Genomic DNA, 15,080 nt, shown 5'->3' on the forward strand with positions numbered 1-15,080 from the left:
TTTTGAGAAATCATCCATAGGAATAGATACTACCTCCAGTCCTAATTATAAGAGCTAATTGACTAATTTGAGGAGATTAAGGAAATAAGTTAAATTAGTTATTTATAATAAATAAGTGTTGTCTTTCCCAAAATGTCCTTGCTAATCAATTGTATTAGTTAGAACTACCATTATTAAAAGGACTAACTTGGAAAAAATGCATAAACATAAGAGACAAAGTAGATTTGAGTCTTATATTTAGGATCAAAATAAAAGTCAAACCAGGTCTTATATTAAGAACCAGAGGTAGTATTTAGTATCAGCATTTGTTTCACCTCTGCACATCTGAATATCTATGCCAATCATCCATTCCTGATTTGCAAACCAGGGTTTGACTAGTTTTTAAGAACTCAACTCTGAAGCTATCACTTAAGCATCGATTTTGTCTTAGATAGGTGTCTAAATGCCTTCATATATTTAAGGGGTGCATTCAGTACATGGACAAAATATTTGAAGAAAGGATGAGAAAAAGTATGTGTACTACGTTTCGTAGATGGCAAATTGACTTTATTGGAAGAAAGCTTCCCATATTTACGGGAGAGAGTTTTCCCACTCTCATTTCCTTCCCTATTATTATTTCATATCAAATATTTCCTTAAATCAACATAATAAGGATAAGCAGAGCAGCCCAGAGAACTCTAAGAAAATTAGCATGAAAAAAAGCCTCCAACATCAGAAAATTTGAGAAGTTCTAGCAATCCTTGAATCTCATATGTTGCCCTACTTCCTAGCAGTTATAGATTAACAGACAGTTAAATAAGGCAACATTACCATTATACGAGTTTATTGCTGATTTCATCAAGGTTACTTATTTTCTAATTTTATTGAGAAGAGTGGAGCGGGGTGGACGAATGGAGTGAAAAGAGGTTCCATTGCAAAAGTAATTATTGCTACGGAGTGGGTTAGAGATTTAAACTTTCAATATTACCCTAATGAATTGTTTTTTTCAATACATGAAATGAGAGGGAAATGAGGGAAGTTTCAACACCAGTACTGGAAGTTTAATGGGGGGAAAAGGTTGAGAATTCACTACTCATAGTTTTAACTTCAAAGTTATCACTTCATTGATGGATCCGGGCGACTTTACCCTCCCGAACGACGGTATGAAAAATTTTCACCCTACATGCTCCCAAACAAGCCCTGAAAAATCCCTCCACAATGAACTAAATTGAGCCTGTATAATGGATCAAAACCCAGCCAGAAGCACTGGTATGATTGGATTTAATAAATCCGAAACGGTTTAAGAATCCCCGATACATAGTATTAGAACCAATTCATTTCAATGTGTCTCGTAACAAATAGCAAACAGAGTCTCCGCGGACTCAAATGAAGATAACAAAAAGAACCAAAAAAAAAAAAAAAATTCAAAGAAACCTACACCGTTTTCTTTGTCAGATGCAATGGGAGAAAGATTCAACGAAGCTGAATTTGTTCTCATATTCTTTGACACGATAATTGCGTAAAACAAGCAGCAGGAACGGTACGGAAATCTAGAACCGAAAAAAAAAAAAAAAGGCACCTTCAGCTAGCGAGATTGAAGAACGCGATTCTTGGACCCCTCTCCTCAGGAAACGATAACTCTTCCACTTGGAGGACCTCTAAAAAGACAAGCAAGGTCTTGCCAATTGCAGAAGCAGTCAAACTAAAATAGCAAGTGGCCACCGAAATCTCCATAGCTAAGCATATCAACATGATATATATAAATGGCACAGTGGATTTATTTGGCGTGTGAACAGGAACGCCCCCACCACCCAGAGGAGCCGTTGCCTGTCGGAACAACTAAAATTAAATTTGATGCCTTTGAGCCTTCCAGTCCAGGTGATAAATTTTAGGAAAAGTAGCAAACAAAGGCCCCTTAATATGTGAAGTTATAATTTGGGACTCTCAATTTGAAAAATAACAAATAAAGACTTAGTCCTATATTGCAAATATAAAATCTTAGTGAAGTGTCTGAAATGTCCCTTAATCAAATGACAAGTTGACTATAGGAAATGACAAGTTCACTTTAACGAATGATAATTTCAGAAGATCAAATCACAACTTGGCTAGGAGTATACCAAATGATAAGTTGATTATGGGAAATAACAAGTTCAATTTAACGAATAACAACTTAAGTAAACCAAATCACAACTTGACTGAGGGGCATTTCAAATATTTCACTAAAATTTTATATTTGCACTATGAGACCGAGTCTTTATTTGTCATTTTTCAAATTGAGGGTCCTAAATCATAATTTTATACATTGAAGGGGTTTTTTTTGCTATTTTTTCGTAATTATTTAGTAATTCCCTGGTCAAAAAAATAATTATTTAGTAATTAATAATGAATCAAAATAATTAATTACATTTAATTATAAATTATTTATAATTATGTTATAATTTTAGAAAATTTTATAATTATAAAAATCAGAATTGAAAAATAAATAATGTATAACTAAAAATTTAAAAGAATATTAACATAATATTATTATAATAATTTATTATTTATAGAATATTATTATTTATAGAATAAAGAATAAAAACTAAAAAGACCTAACTAAAAATAAGGTAAATAATAAGGATCTGATAAAAAGAAAAAAATTATAAGGACCTGATTAAAAACATGTGAAATTATAAGGATTTGATAAAAAAATTATAAGGATCTAATTAAAAATCAGTTGAAATTATAAGGACTTGTATATTAATTATTCCTAATTATAAAATTCAAATTATAATAATAAAATTTTCGATTAATATAATTTTTAGTCATTCAAATTTGTCTTTATTTTAGTTTTGATCCCTCAAGTTTTAAACTATAGATTTTAGTTTATCAGGAGGTAAAATAATCTAAATTTTTTTAGATTATAAGGGCCAATATTTTAGACGAAAAGAAACTCGAGGGACCAAATCTTATAATTTAAAACTCGAAGAATCAAAACCAAAATTAAAAAAAAACTTGAATGTCCAAAATGTGTATTAACCCTAAAATTTTCTAAAAATTAGAATATAATTATTATAAAGATAATTTTGAGAGATTATGGATTAAAGTCTTATGTTTAAAAACATATCTAACCCCCCTCTAGCTCTTATAATTAAGAACAAAAGAAGTATTTTTTTTTAATTTTTCAATTCTAATTTTTATAATTATAAAATTCAAATTATAATAATAAAATTTTCTAAAATTAGAATATAATTATAAATAATTTATAGTTTACTATAATTAATTATTAATCCAATTATATAATTATTAATTTATTAATTTCAAAATGAACACAAAAAATGATACTTTAAAATGCTATACACACCAAAAAACAAAAAAAGTTAAACTGTTAGATACTTAAGATTCACCTTATCCCTTAATTTTTTTATTATTTAAATTTGAAAAAAAGTTATCTCACAAATAATAGATTAAAAATAATTATTAATTAATAAATGAGTATATTAATTATTTTGTCCAATTATATAATTATTAATTTAAAAATAAACACAAAAAGTACTTTAAAATGCTTAACGCATTTAAAAAAATACTTTAAAGTACTAGATGCATCTTATTCCTTAATTGTTTATTATTTAATTTTAAAAAAATTATCCAAAAATAATAGATAGAAATATTAAATAGTTTTTTCTAATTAAACAATAATAAAAAAATGCGTATAATCCATACTCCAGACATTTCAAAAGGATGATAAATCTCATTAGCATATTCCTATCTCATTCTCACATTACTGACCAACAAGAAAATGATGGGGGCAAAAAAAAAAAAAAAGACCAACATGAAAATGACATTGAGTCCATTGTCCTCACGAGTAATGCAAAAGGCACAGCACAGACCAAATTCTCTAGCATCCATAGCTGTTACTGTGAGCCCTAACTATTGTACATATAAACATGCAAAAGTCAATAGTGGAGGACACATAGGGACACGCAGGGACCAAGACCAGTCCATATGTTGGCAGCTTCCTTATGGGTAACACATGGGAACCATGAAAAAAGTAAGGAATCTTCTGACACATTTAGCTTTCATGTGGGTTGATGGTGTATTAAATTAAAATCTTTCAAAGAACAAAACTCCTCAATAATTAACTTGATAACATCAATGAGAAAACCTTGTAGTCTCCTCCAACATTGCCCACATACTTGAAACCAGTTAACCAGGGAACAAAGAAACAGAAACTGCAACAAGGGAGCAAAGAAAGGTACGCATAATCTCTCAAAGATTTAGCAGTAGATTTACATGTGAAATGTTTAAAGATATAATTCTTGGTACCAAAACATGAATCTGGGAAAGAAGTGGGCTTTTTTCAACACCAAAGCCCAATGTAACCTTCTCCACCATTGCTCACATGCTTGAAACCTGCAACAAGAGGTTTTAAATTTTTTTAGTGGTTGAGTTTTGGTTAAGAGACTAGAATGAAAAAAGACTAAAACAGAGAACAATAATTACTATGATGCTGGTTAGACCAAGAATTGATAATACAAACTAAGTAATAGAAGAAAATAGGATAGCTTATAATTCTTGGTACCAAAATGTAGATCTGGGAAAGCAATGGGTTTTTTTAACACCGAAGCCCATTGTAACCTTCTCCACCATTGTTCACATGCTTGAAACCTACAACAAGAGGTTTAAAATTTTTTCAGGGTTTAGTTTGGTTAAGAGACTAGAATGGGAAAAGAATAAAACAGAGAACAATGACTACTATGATGCTGGTTAGACCCAGATTTTCTTTCTTTTTGCCACATTTCGCTCAAAGGGTTGAAGGGATATAGTGCTTCAAGCTGTTCGCAAGGGCCAACTTGATCCTCTTCCCCAGGGATCCCAGATGAGGAAACCCTAGGGGAGCCACCAACGCCAACTACCGTCCATATCCGATCCATACTAGATCTGACGAACTACCCATCCTACCTTCTCTACGTTCTTGATAGCCCATCTTTATCTCAGTAGAGTCTTTCAGTGGCATGTTGACCTGTGCTTGTTTGAACAGCATTAGTTAATCCTGTCTTTCTTTGATAAGAATAAATACGATCTTTATAAGGTTCCTCTTCTAAATGAAATTCAATGGAATCCCCCGAAACTATGTCTTCATCCATTGGATTCCAAGTACCTTGATCAATCAAAAGTTTGATTCTATCAGAACTGCTCATTTGCAAATGATCATTAGGAAACAACATTAAGAATCTCACCAACTCTCTCTCTCTAATAGACCCAAAGAGAATATCCCTAAATATTGAAGTACTCTATGAAATTTGTAACACTTTATTGATGAGGCTGGGTGCCTTTTTATAGGAGTAGCTTACAAAGAGAATAATTCAAATAATTTCAAATAGGAAACATGAAATCGACAAAACATCCAAACTAAACAAAGAAATATTACAGAGATAGAAAAGTTTAGAGCAAAAGCAAAACATCCAAACTGAACAAAGAAATGTTAGAGAGACAGAAAAGTTTAGAACAGAGAAATAAAAAGGAACATGGATAAGTAACACTCTACCACAGGTTTACAATCTTACAAATATATTCCCAAATTAACCTGCAAAAAAGGAAGCATAACATGCATTAATATCCATTTCAAGTATTGAGCATAAATAATGGCAAGAATAAAACTTAATTGAAACATTTGGTTTTATTCGAGAAATATTGACGCTTGAATCAGCATAAAAGTCAAACCCTTTAGAGCTCAATGGACTTGAGATCCATCTATTAAATGCCCCCTTTGAAAAAAGAGAGGAGAAAACTTGTTTTCTTGGTAGGATGAAAGTTTCAAGCTATATAGTCTATAGGCTGAACATTGAACATTTACAGAAGCTAGATGTAGGAATTAGGAGCATTTTATTTGAAAAGCATACAAGAGTAATAATTTCCAGCAATTGGTTGATTTACTTGTAGATCCCAGTCTATCCTAAAATCTCAAATCTGCAAGACAATTGAAATATCAGGATACAAAAAAGGCTTTAACCAATAAATCTACGTCTAAATTGAAATAAAAGTCTCAAACTCCCTAAGTAGCCAGGCCAATATGCATTTGGATAATCAACATACTTGAAATTGAGCATCATATTCAAAAGTGAGCTCTTTGAAGCCTACATCCAACAATGAAATACCCAAGAGAAACTTACATGAAGAAATCATCAAATTTAAGCGGCCATTCCTTATTTGCTGCACCATGCGAAGCCAGAGAAGAACCCACAAAACCACACTAAAACCTGACAAGCACAAAAGCACACAGCCAAAACAAAACTAAACCAAGACTACAGCAAAAACATCAAACAAAAAACCAATAATAGAAACTTAAAAAAAACCCAAAGAGGCCCAGCCTACTCCACTCCTTCCAGTAGAACCATGCAAAGCTAGAGAAACCAAAGAGGAAGAAATGTTGGACAATCAGGCTAAATTAATCCTCCAATGGTAGGATCTTTCGTTCACTTAAGACTTCCTTATACATATCATGCTACTTTACAGCCTCATCTCTTTCTTTTTATGCCTTTAGAACCTCCAATTCTAAGGCCAAGATATGCTTCACAACATCTGAGTCAAGACTAAATAAACTATGGCCTAATAAAGTAGAACAAGAGCTGTTTGCATTCTCAAGCTACACAAATAATTCCTCTTCCTCTCCTTTAGTAGTGGAAGCACCACTATAGCTTCCTGCTTTCCCAAGCTCATATGCCTCAAGAGCCTTTACTGCCTCATCCCATGATTTGTAGAAATGATGTACATTATTGGGGAAACCATTAACTTGACTAGCACATTCCTCCCAATTGTTAAAAACCCCTCCTTTTCTTCCTTTAACGATAACATAAAAATTTTCCTCCCCCTTCTTCCGTTTAGAAGAAGGCGCAAAAGTGGGGCTGCCGCCTCCCATCCCCACTTCCTTCTCTTCTCCTTTAGAAGTGGAAGCACTACCACAGCTTCCTGCTTTCCCAAGCTCATATACCTCAAAAGCCCTTACTGCGGCATCCCATGATTTGTAGGAACAATGCACATTACTAGGAAAACCATTAACTTGACTGGCACATTCTTCCCAACTATCAAAACCCCTCTTTTTCTTCTTTCAAAGACAACATAAAATTTTTCCTTCCCCTTCTTCCTTTCAGAAGAAGAAACAAAAGTGGGGTTGCCGCCTCCCATCCCTATGTAAAATATCTTACCATATTTCAATAAAGGAGTGTGATATTGATAGGTAAAGAGAGAGAGAGAGAGATTTTGGGAAAAAAGGAAAATAAAGGAGATAGCATATGAATATAGAAGAAATCAACAGGGAAGAGATAAACTTTATAAACTTAATTTAGAACAATCCAAAACCACACAACCTTGCAATGAATAAACATGATGTGGAATTTGGCCTATGATTCAGTCCAAGTCAGAATTTCCTTTTGATGGAAACTACTCCAGAATCGCTATATTACTCAATGGAACAGGAACCAATACACAGGGAATAACCTGATGGAAGGATACAACCAAAAGAAACCTAGTAGCCTAGTGCATTTGAGAATGGGCTACATTTGGGCTTTCTTTGTCACTGTGCTAAAATCCATAATTACCCCTATCATGCAACTCACACACACGCCCTTATAAAATGGGCTACATTTGGGCTTTCTTTCTAACATACGTATACTTAGGCCCATTCTTAACGCTTTCATTCTAAATTTTTCTGGTTTAAGAAACTAATTGACAGGTGACAAATTAAACTAATTAAAGAGAAGCACAGTGACACCGATCATTAATTACTCCCAAATATAATGAAACTGATTGATTGATACTGATCATATATGTTGCAAAACTTAGCCCTTTCTCAAATGGAAATGAATCCAATGAGCGTCACACAATTAATTCAGATTATATTCTATAAAACTATATAGCTCTACAATCACAAATTCACAAAGAAAGAAAAAGCAAGCACACACATGATCAATGGACATAAAAACTAAATTGTATATACAAAAGAGAATACGCTTAGAAATAGATACAATATCTGATACGAGGACTTCTTTGTATAATAATAATAATCAAAGGCATACAAATATGAATAGACCAAAAAAAGTAACTCAACATATTAACAAAACTAAATCAACCAGAAAACTTAGTGTGCATCTATATGATGACTTCTCTCGCGTATTGTGAAATTTGGGCAATATCAATTTGCTTTTATAATCTAGGATGATAATTATAGAGAATGACAAAACGGAGATGAGGAGCAAACAAAGACAACAACTTAGCAAACAAGGATGAGGAGCAAATCAAATTAGATTAGAGCAAAAGGGGAAAAAGAAGAAAAAGGAACCTGTGACTTTGCAAGTGCGACTGTAGCAGTAGAGGAGCAATGTGTTGACGATAGGAGGAGAAGGAGGAGCCAAAGCCAATCTACAAGTGCCATTGAGTGGTGGAGGAGAAGCGACAACCGAATGCGTGGGATTGCGAAATTGTGATGAGAGAAATTAGGTTAGGGAATCAGCGCAGGGGAAAAAGAAGAAAAAGGAATACGTGAACTTTGTGAGTGCGACTGTAGGAGAGGAGGAGCAATGATGGGGGGAGGTGATGGATAGGGGGAGGCAATGGGGGGAGGAGGAGCCAAAATTGATCTGAGAGTGCGACTGAGTGGCTAAAAAAAAGGGATGACCAATCGTGGAGATCGTGGAGCAACTGCGATAAGAGAATTAGGTTTAGGGATTCAAATTATAAAATCCAAACTATAATTATAATCATTAATATAAGACTTATTTATCTAATTTGATTATTAGATTAAAGAAATTAGGTAAGTTACTTAATTATAAAAAATTAACATGTTTTTCTTAAAATACCATAATCATCTTTTTTAATATTCTCTCTCTATGTCCTACTTATTATGGTTGAGAGAGTATCAACAGTGATAATTTTGAAAAAAAAATTAATAAATGTGATAAATAGGTCTTATATTTGGAAACAAGATAAACTCAACAATTAGGTCCTATATTAAGGACCAAAGAAGTATAAAAGATTAGATTTAGTTCTTAATATAAAATCTCAATCCACTTTGTCTCTAAATTTATAATGTTTTCTCCAAATTATTCCATTCAAGGGTAGTCATGATGAAATATGGCATTATAGAAAAACCAAACCATATTTGTTACAAATAACTAATAACATAACTAACTTTCCTAATCTATCCAAATTAGTTATTTACCTCTTATATTAAAAACAAAAAGTAGTATTATTTTAATGCAAAACAAGCACAGGCAGCCTGACAGGCTTAATAGGTTCTTTAGGAAGCCTGGGCCTGGCTTATTAAGTAAAACATGCCTTTAAAAGGGCCTGGGCTTATATTTTTTCTTTTAACAGGCCAAGTGAGGCCAAGCCACAAGCCGCCTTACTTATTTTTACCTCTAATTTGCGATACAAGGGTCGAAAATGACAAATGATTGGGTTTTTTCCCTCTCTTTTTTGTTGCATTTTTTTTATTTTTATTTACATATTAATATTCTTTTAAATTTTTAGTTAAGCATAAGCCATCCTGTTCTTAATATAAAAGCTAGTTAGATGGTTAGATTTAGTCCTAAATATAAAATCCTAACCCACTTTGTTTCCTAAATTTATAATTTTTTTCCTCAAAGCATCCTATGGATTACATATATTAAGGGGTTTCCATCCAAAAGTAATCATGATTAAAGATAGCATTTTAAGAAAATCAAATCGTATTTATTAGAAATAATTGACATAACTCACTTTCTTATTCTATCTAGCATTGGGAAAACGGGTCAGCCCAACCTTGTAGGGCCCGCCCATCATGAACTTGGGCTTAAACGGCCAGGCCCATTTAAGGCCGAGTTCCAGAAATAAGCAATTTTTTCAAGCCCGACCCTTGAGATGGCAGGCTCGGGCCGACCTGCTGGCTTTTGGCCTGTTTAACTAAAATGTAATTTTTTGTTTTTTTGGGGCATATTTTATTGGAATAATGAAAATGAAACAATAAAATTACTAATAAAAAGCACAAATATAAATAACATTAAGTGACAAACATAAATATCATCACGTCTAAACATCTATCATAGTGTAATAGAGTCTATTGAATAAACAAACTAAATAGAAGATAGACATAAACAACTAAATAAGTACTAAGTTTAGTAAATAATTACAATATAGATGATCTAGTTTAATTATAAATAATGAACAAAAAATTCTAACTAACAAACATAGTATACATAAAGAATAATCATTTGTCCTACCAGCAAAAAAGAAAAGAGTCCATTATCCCTAGTTCTAAATTCATTTCCAGCTATAAAAATGATATAAATCTTTATTTTAATTTAGAAGATTCTTTAATTAATTCTATTTCAAGCATAAAAAAATATGGGAGAATGACAAATAAAGACTGTAAAAATTACGCATACAATATTTTAACAGGTTTTGATAACTATAGTGATTCTTTTTTTTTTTTTTTGTGAATGCTGTCTATATGAGTTGCTACGATGAGTGAAACTAAAAGTGTGTTATGTGTAAAATGTTAGGGTTTTCTTTTCTAAGTTAAGGAAAAAAATATAGAAATTTTAAACAAATTGTTGGTGGACTTAAAGGGGCCAGCCCACGGCCTTGTAGGGCTAACTCGTTTATTTTTCAGCCCTACAGGGCTAGCTCTTTTAAGCCCAACTTCCCTTTCAAGACTCCAAAATACAAGCCTGATCCTCAATTTAAACAGGCTTAAATGGGCAGGTTCGACAGGCTTGGCTTGTTTTCTCGGCTCTAATTCTGTCCATCTAGCTCTTATATTAAGAACAGCAGGGGGTATATGTAACACCCTATCTAGAAGCTTGTCATATTTAATACAATATAAGAATGTCAACACTATTACCATGGTAATTAAAGAAAACAGGTTACAAACTTTATTTCAAAATTTTCTTACTTATTATGTCATAACCATGATATAAAAGAATGGGAGATAAAGTTACCAATATAACATATCATAGTTATAAAATGATTATACTTACTCATTATGCATAACCATGTTATGAAAGGATTATACCCCTAACATGGTTATAAAAAGCCTTTCATATGCCTGATTGACACAGTTTGTCACAATTAATCTAACAAAATTAAGTTTAACTCATTTCGAAGACATCCTCATAAATGTATGATCATAAATGTTTCAACATTGATAATATACAAAGAGATGCATAATGATATCCTAGGTGGCAAATAACTAATGACTAAACATAACCAGTGTTCGGGGTGTGATCACCAATGAAGGTGACCTCACACCTCCGATTCCTTCCCCGCCATGGCTCTTCTGTTACGCTTACCTGAAAATTGTAGATATAACGGAATGAGACTACCGTCTCAGTAACGAAAACTCCTACCTACCTCACCTACCAGCACCCCTAAGAGGCGCCAAGTGGGACTAACAATTAAGATAATCATTTAATATGTTACTATCACATAACAGATACCAGATATCATAAACATATAAGCTAAAAGAAAATATCAACATATGTGCTTGCTTTACTCATAATTTATTATCATTATTCATCATTCGATTCCTGCCTTATATCCTCCTTATACCCGCCGACTTGAACCCATGGGCTAAGTCTTAATCATGTGACTGATGACTCTGACGAGCTTCCCACGCGTGTGATGTGGACTGGCCAAAGTCTGCAGAGCACACGCGGGCCATGGGTTCCTCCAGAAAAGGGGGATTCTGCCCCAATGGGTTTACTACCCAGTATCTTGACGGGGATGCTGCCCTCGGGGAATAATGCCCCGGGATACTCCTGGAGTGTCGCAAATGAGGGGATATTGCCCTCTCTAATAGGCCAACCATAGTGCGCGCTATGGAGGCAAACCACGTGGTAATATGTGTATATCAAGCTCCATCACCACACCTCTTCCCGAATATTAAACGAATTAATCACAGTCATGACAGTTCTAAATTCTCATCAGGTATCTCAAGAACATGTATCTTAAGAGATTCAAAACATACATTAACCATATAAGATACTTAATATCATACCATACAATAGCATTCTTAGATAATCAAGGGCATAAACATATCATTCCAGAAGCTCATGCTAACATATAAAACACAATCAAATAAAATAGCAACTTGGATAAATCGCCTTGGTCAACAAATAACCTTTCACCACAACAGACTACACAGTACATCCCAAGTCCACAATTTCATCCAAAAATCACTCATCAGGCTCTTATCTAGTCCTAAAGTTGTAGCAATTCATTCATTTTTCACAAATCACTCCCATCAAGCAACTTCCAAATCACTCCTATTCCATATTATTCAAGCCTATCCTAAAAGGGTTCAATTTAATTAAAAACTCCTCTTAGAGGAACCAATAGGAGAAAACAAGTAAGAATTCACGTTACCTGGTGTCCAACAAGTGCTTACAAGTTAAAGATTAAGACCATGAACTTGGGATCGTCAAACCAATTATCATATCTACAAACAGAAAATATATGTTACTACAGTATCTTATGGGTAAGCTACGTATCAAATTTTAACCCATAACTCCCTCTTTAAGGTGTCCGAATTGTTACTCAGAATTCTAGCTCGTACAATTTTTCTAAGATCTGGAGTAAGAACATGGATACTATGCGTTAGATTCAATTCTTAAGTTTCTTTAGCTTATATTATCTTTAAATTTCTAAATCATGTCATTATAATTTATTCATAACCCAAGTACAAAACCTTCAACTTATAGCCTATGTTCTATTTTCGAAAACTTAGAAAAACATATTTAATACAAATTAAATTATTTTCACTACAGATGTTTAATTATTAATCTAACCGTTGAAATTAAAATATTATATGTCTTGAGTCTATTCTCCAAATTTTGGCTTGATCTAACGGTGAACAAATTTAAAAATGATACTTTACTACTCAGTGTTCTATCCATAAAATCTGAAAATAAAGAGTTTAATGCATATCTAGTAACTCATACCTCAGATATTGAACCCCTAATCCAACCATTGAAATTGACGAAATAGATGTCTCAGACTGGAAGACCAAATTTTGGCCCGATCCAACGGTTTACAGACTTGTACATGGCACTTTACTGAGACAGTCTCAGTTTTGTGCGAAAATATTTAACTTATTTTTAATTCTTCCCTACTACCACTTATTTATAGGCTCATAGTCTTATCTTCATATCATTTAGTCGATGTGGGACTTCTTAACCTTTTTGTTTTATTTATCAGTTCATATATAAATAGTTATACACACACACACACACATAATCATAAATATTTTAATTGTTTATATATATAATTAACCACTATTAAAGTGATGTCAATCAATATTTACTCACAAATTTACTTAAGTCTTGGAGATTAAAATTAGAATGTTACACTATATATTATTTATTTTTTAATTCTAATTTTTATCATTATAAAATCCAAATTATAATAATAAGATTTTCTAAAATTAGAAATTAATGATAAATAATTTATAGTTAATTATAATTGATTATTCTAATTAAATTTTAATTACTAAATGATTATATTAATTATTTTGTCCAGTTATATAATTATTAATTTAAAAATAAAATTAATTTTAATAAATAAATTTTGACTAAAATATACATTTGGTCCTTTATATTTGCCTCAAGTTTCATTTTAGTTATTTAAGTTTAAAAAGTGTACATTTAGTCCTTTAAACCTAACACCGTTAACCTTGTTAACAGAAAATACTAACTCAACAAGTTTAAATATTTTAACTCTCACTAATTGACAGCCTATATGTTATTTTTGATCAATTATTTTTTAATAAAAAATTTAATTAAATAATAATTATTTTAAAGTTCTCCCAAACTCTTTCCCACATTATTCTCCATGATACATGCTCCTCTCCTCTCTTAGAATTCATACTTTCTCTTTGTTTTCTCTTTTATTGAGCAAGAGTACCATATGATTTCAAGAACAAAATAACAGACTTGTAGGCACAAAAAATTCAAGCACCCAGTGATAATAATGGTAGTTTGCTCAATAGCAACTTATAGGAAAAAAATTAATAAACTTTGATGGGATTTTGTGGCTCACGGAGAGAGAAGATTATGAAAATAATCTCTTGAACATTTCATCAAACAAATTATTTGCCTAATCTAACATGCACTCCCTATACAACTCATTGATCAAAAGAACTAAAAAAGTGAAGATCTAGAAAAAAATTTTCATTGTTCATAACACTCTTCAACCGAAACCCCTCACTTTGGTTTCTTAATGTACAATATCCATTGATTAAAGGATTAAAACTAAAAATCTAGGACGCAAACACCTGTTTCATGTTTCATCATATACCAAATGGGCACCTTTAAGATTACATTCCTTGCAAAACCTATGCATCAAAACATTGAAGTTATAAGCTTTTTAAGGACACAATAGAAAGCCCAATGTAGCCATTAAAGAGAAAAGCTTTCAATCAATCAATCTCAGTGCCTAGGCAATTTTGGTTGATTTTAACTTCATTTCCTGTATAAACAAACATCAAATAGGGTTGAGATACATCACCCATCTCTCTCTCTCTCTCACATACAAACACACGCAAAAATTTGTGTCACATGAATGTGTGTGTGAGGCAGGCATGTGTGTATATTGATACAAGTTTGTGATTTGAGTTCATGATATAAGGGAGTGTATATGTGTGTGTATATTGATAAGCGTCTATAATTTGAGTTCATGATATAAGGGAGTGTATATATGCGTGTGTATTGACAAGAGTCTACAATTTGAGTTCATGATATGAGTTCATGTTATTAGCTTTTTGTTCGAATCCAGGTATGTATTTAAACTTGCTTCTCTCTAACTATTTAATAACCAAATGGATATCTAAAAATTCTTTTATCTATAGTGTATCCCTGGGATATTTTTCGATAGGAGGACTGCCTAAACTTGAAATTTGAGCTCTCACAGCAAAAATAGTAACCATGTAAGCTCTACGACTCTAGAATCCTTATAGACCTGTTTATAAGTCCTTATTTATCTGCCTCTTTTTTTTTTATTTTTACAGTTTACTAAAACTTGATAGGTTAAATCTCTCAGCTTTGTCGTGTTATTTTAAAGACTTGATTATCTTATAACTTAAAACATGA

This window comes from Neltuma alba, unplaced genomic scaffold (genome assembly GCF_004799145.2).
Source record: "Neltuma alba isolate B1F8T4 unplaced genomic scaffold, ASM479914v2 tig00011468_pilon, whole genome shotgun sequence".
Taxonomy (NCBI): Eukaryota; Viridiplantae; Streptophyta; class Magnoliopsida; order Fabales; family Fabaceae; genus Neltuma; species Neltuma alba.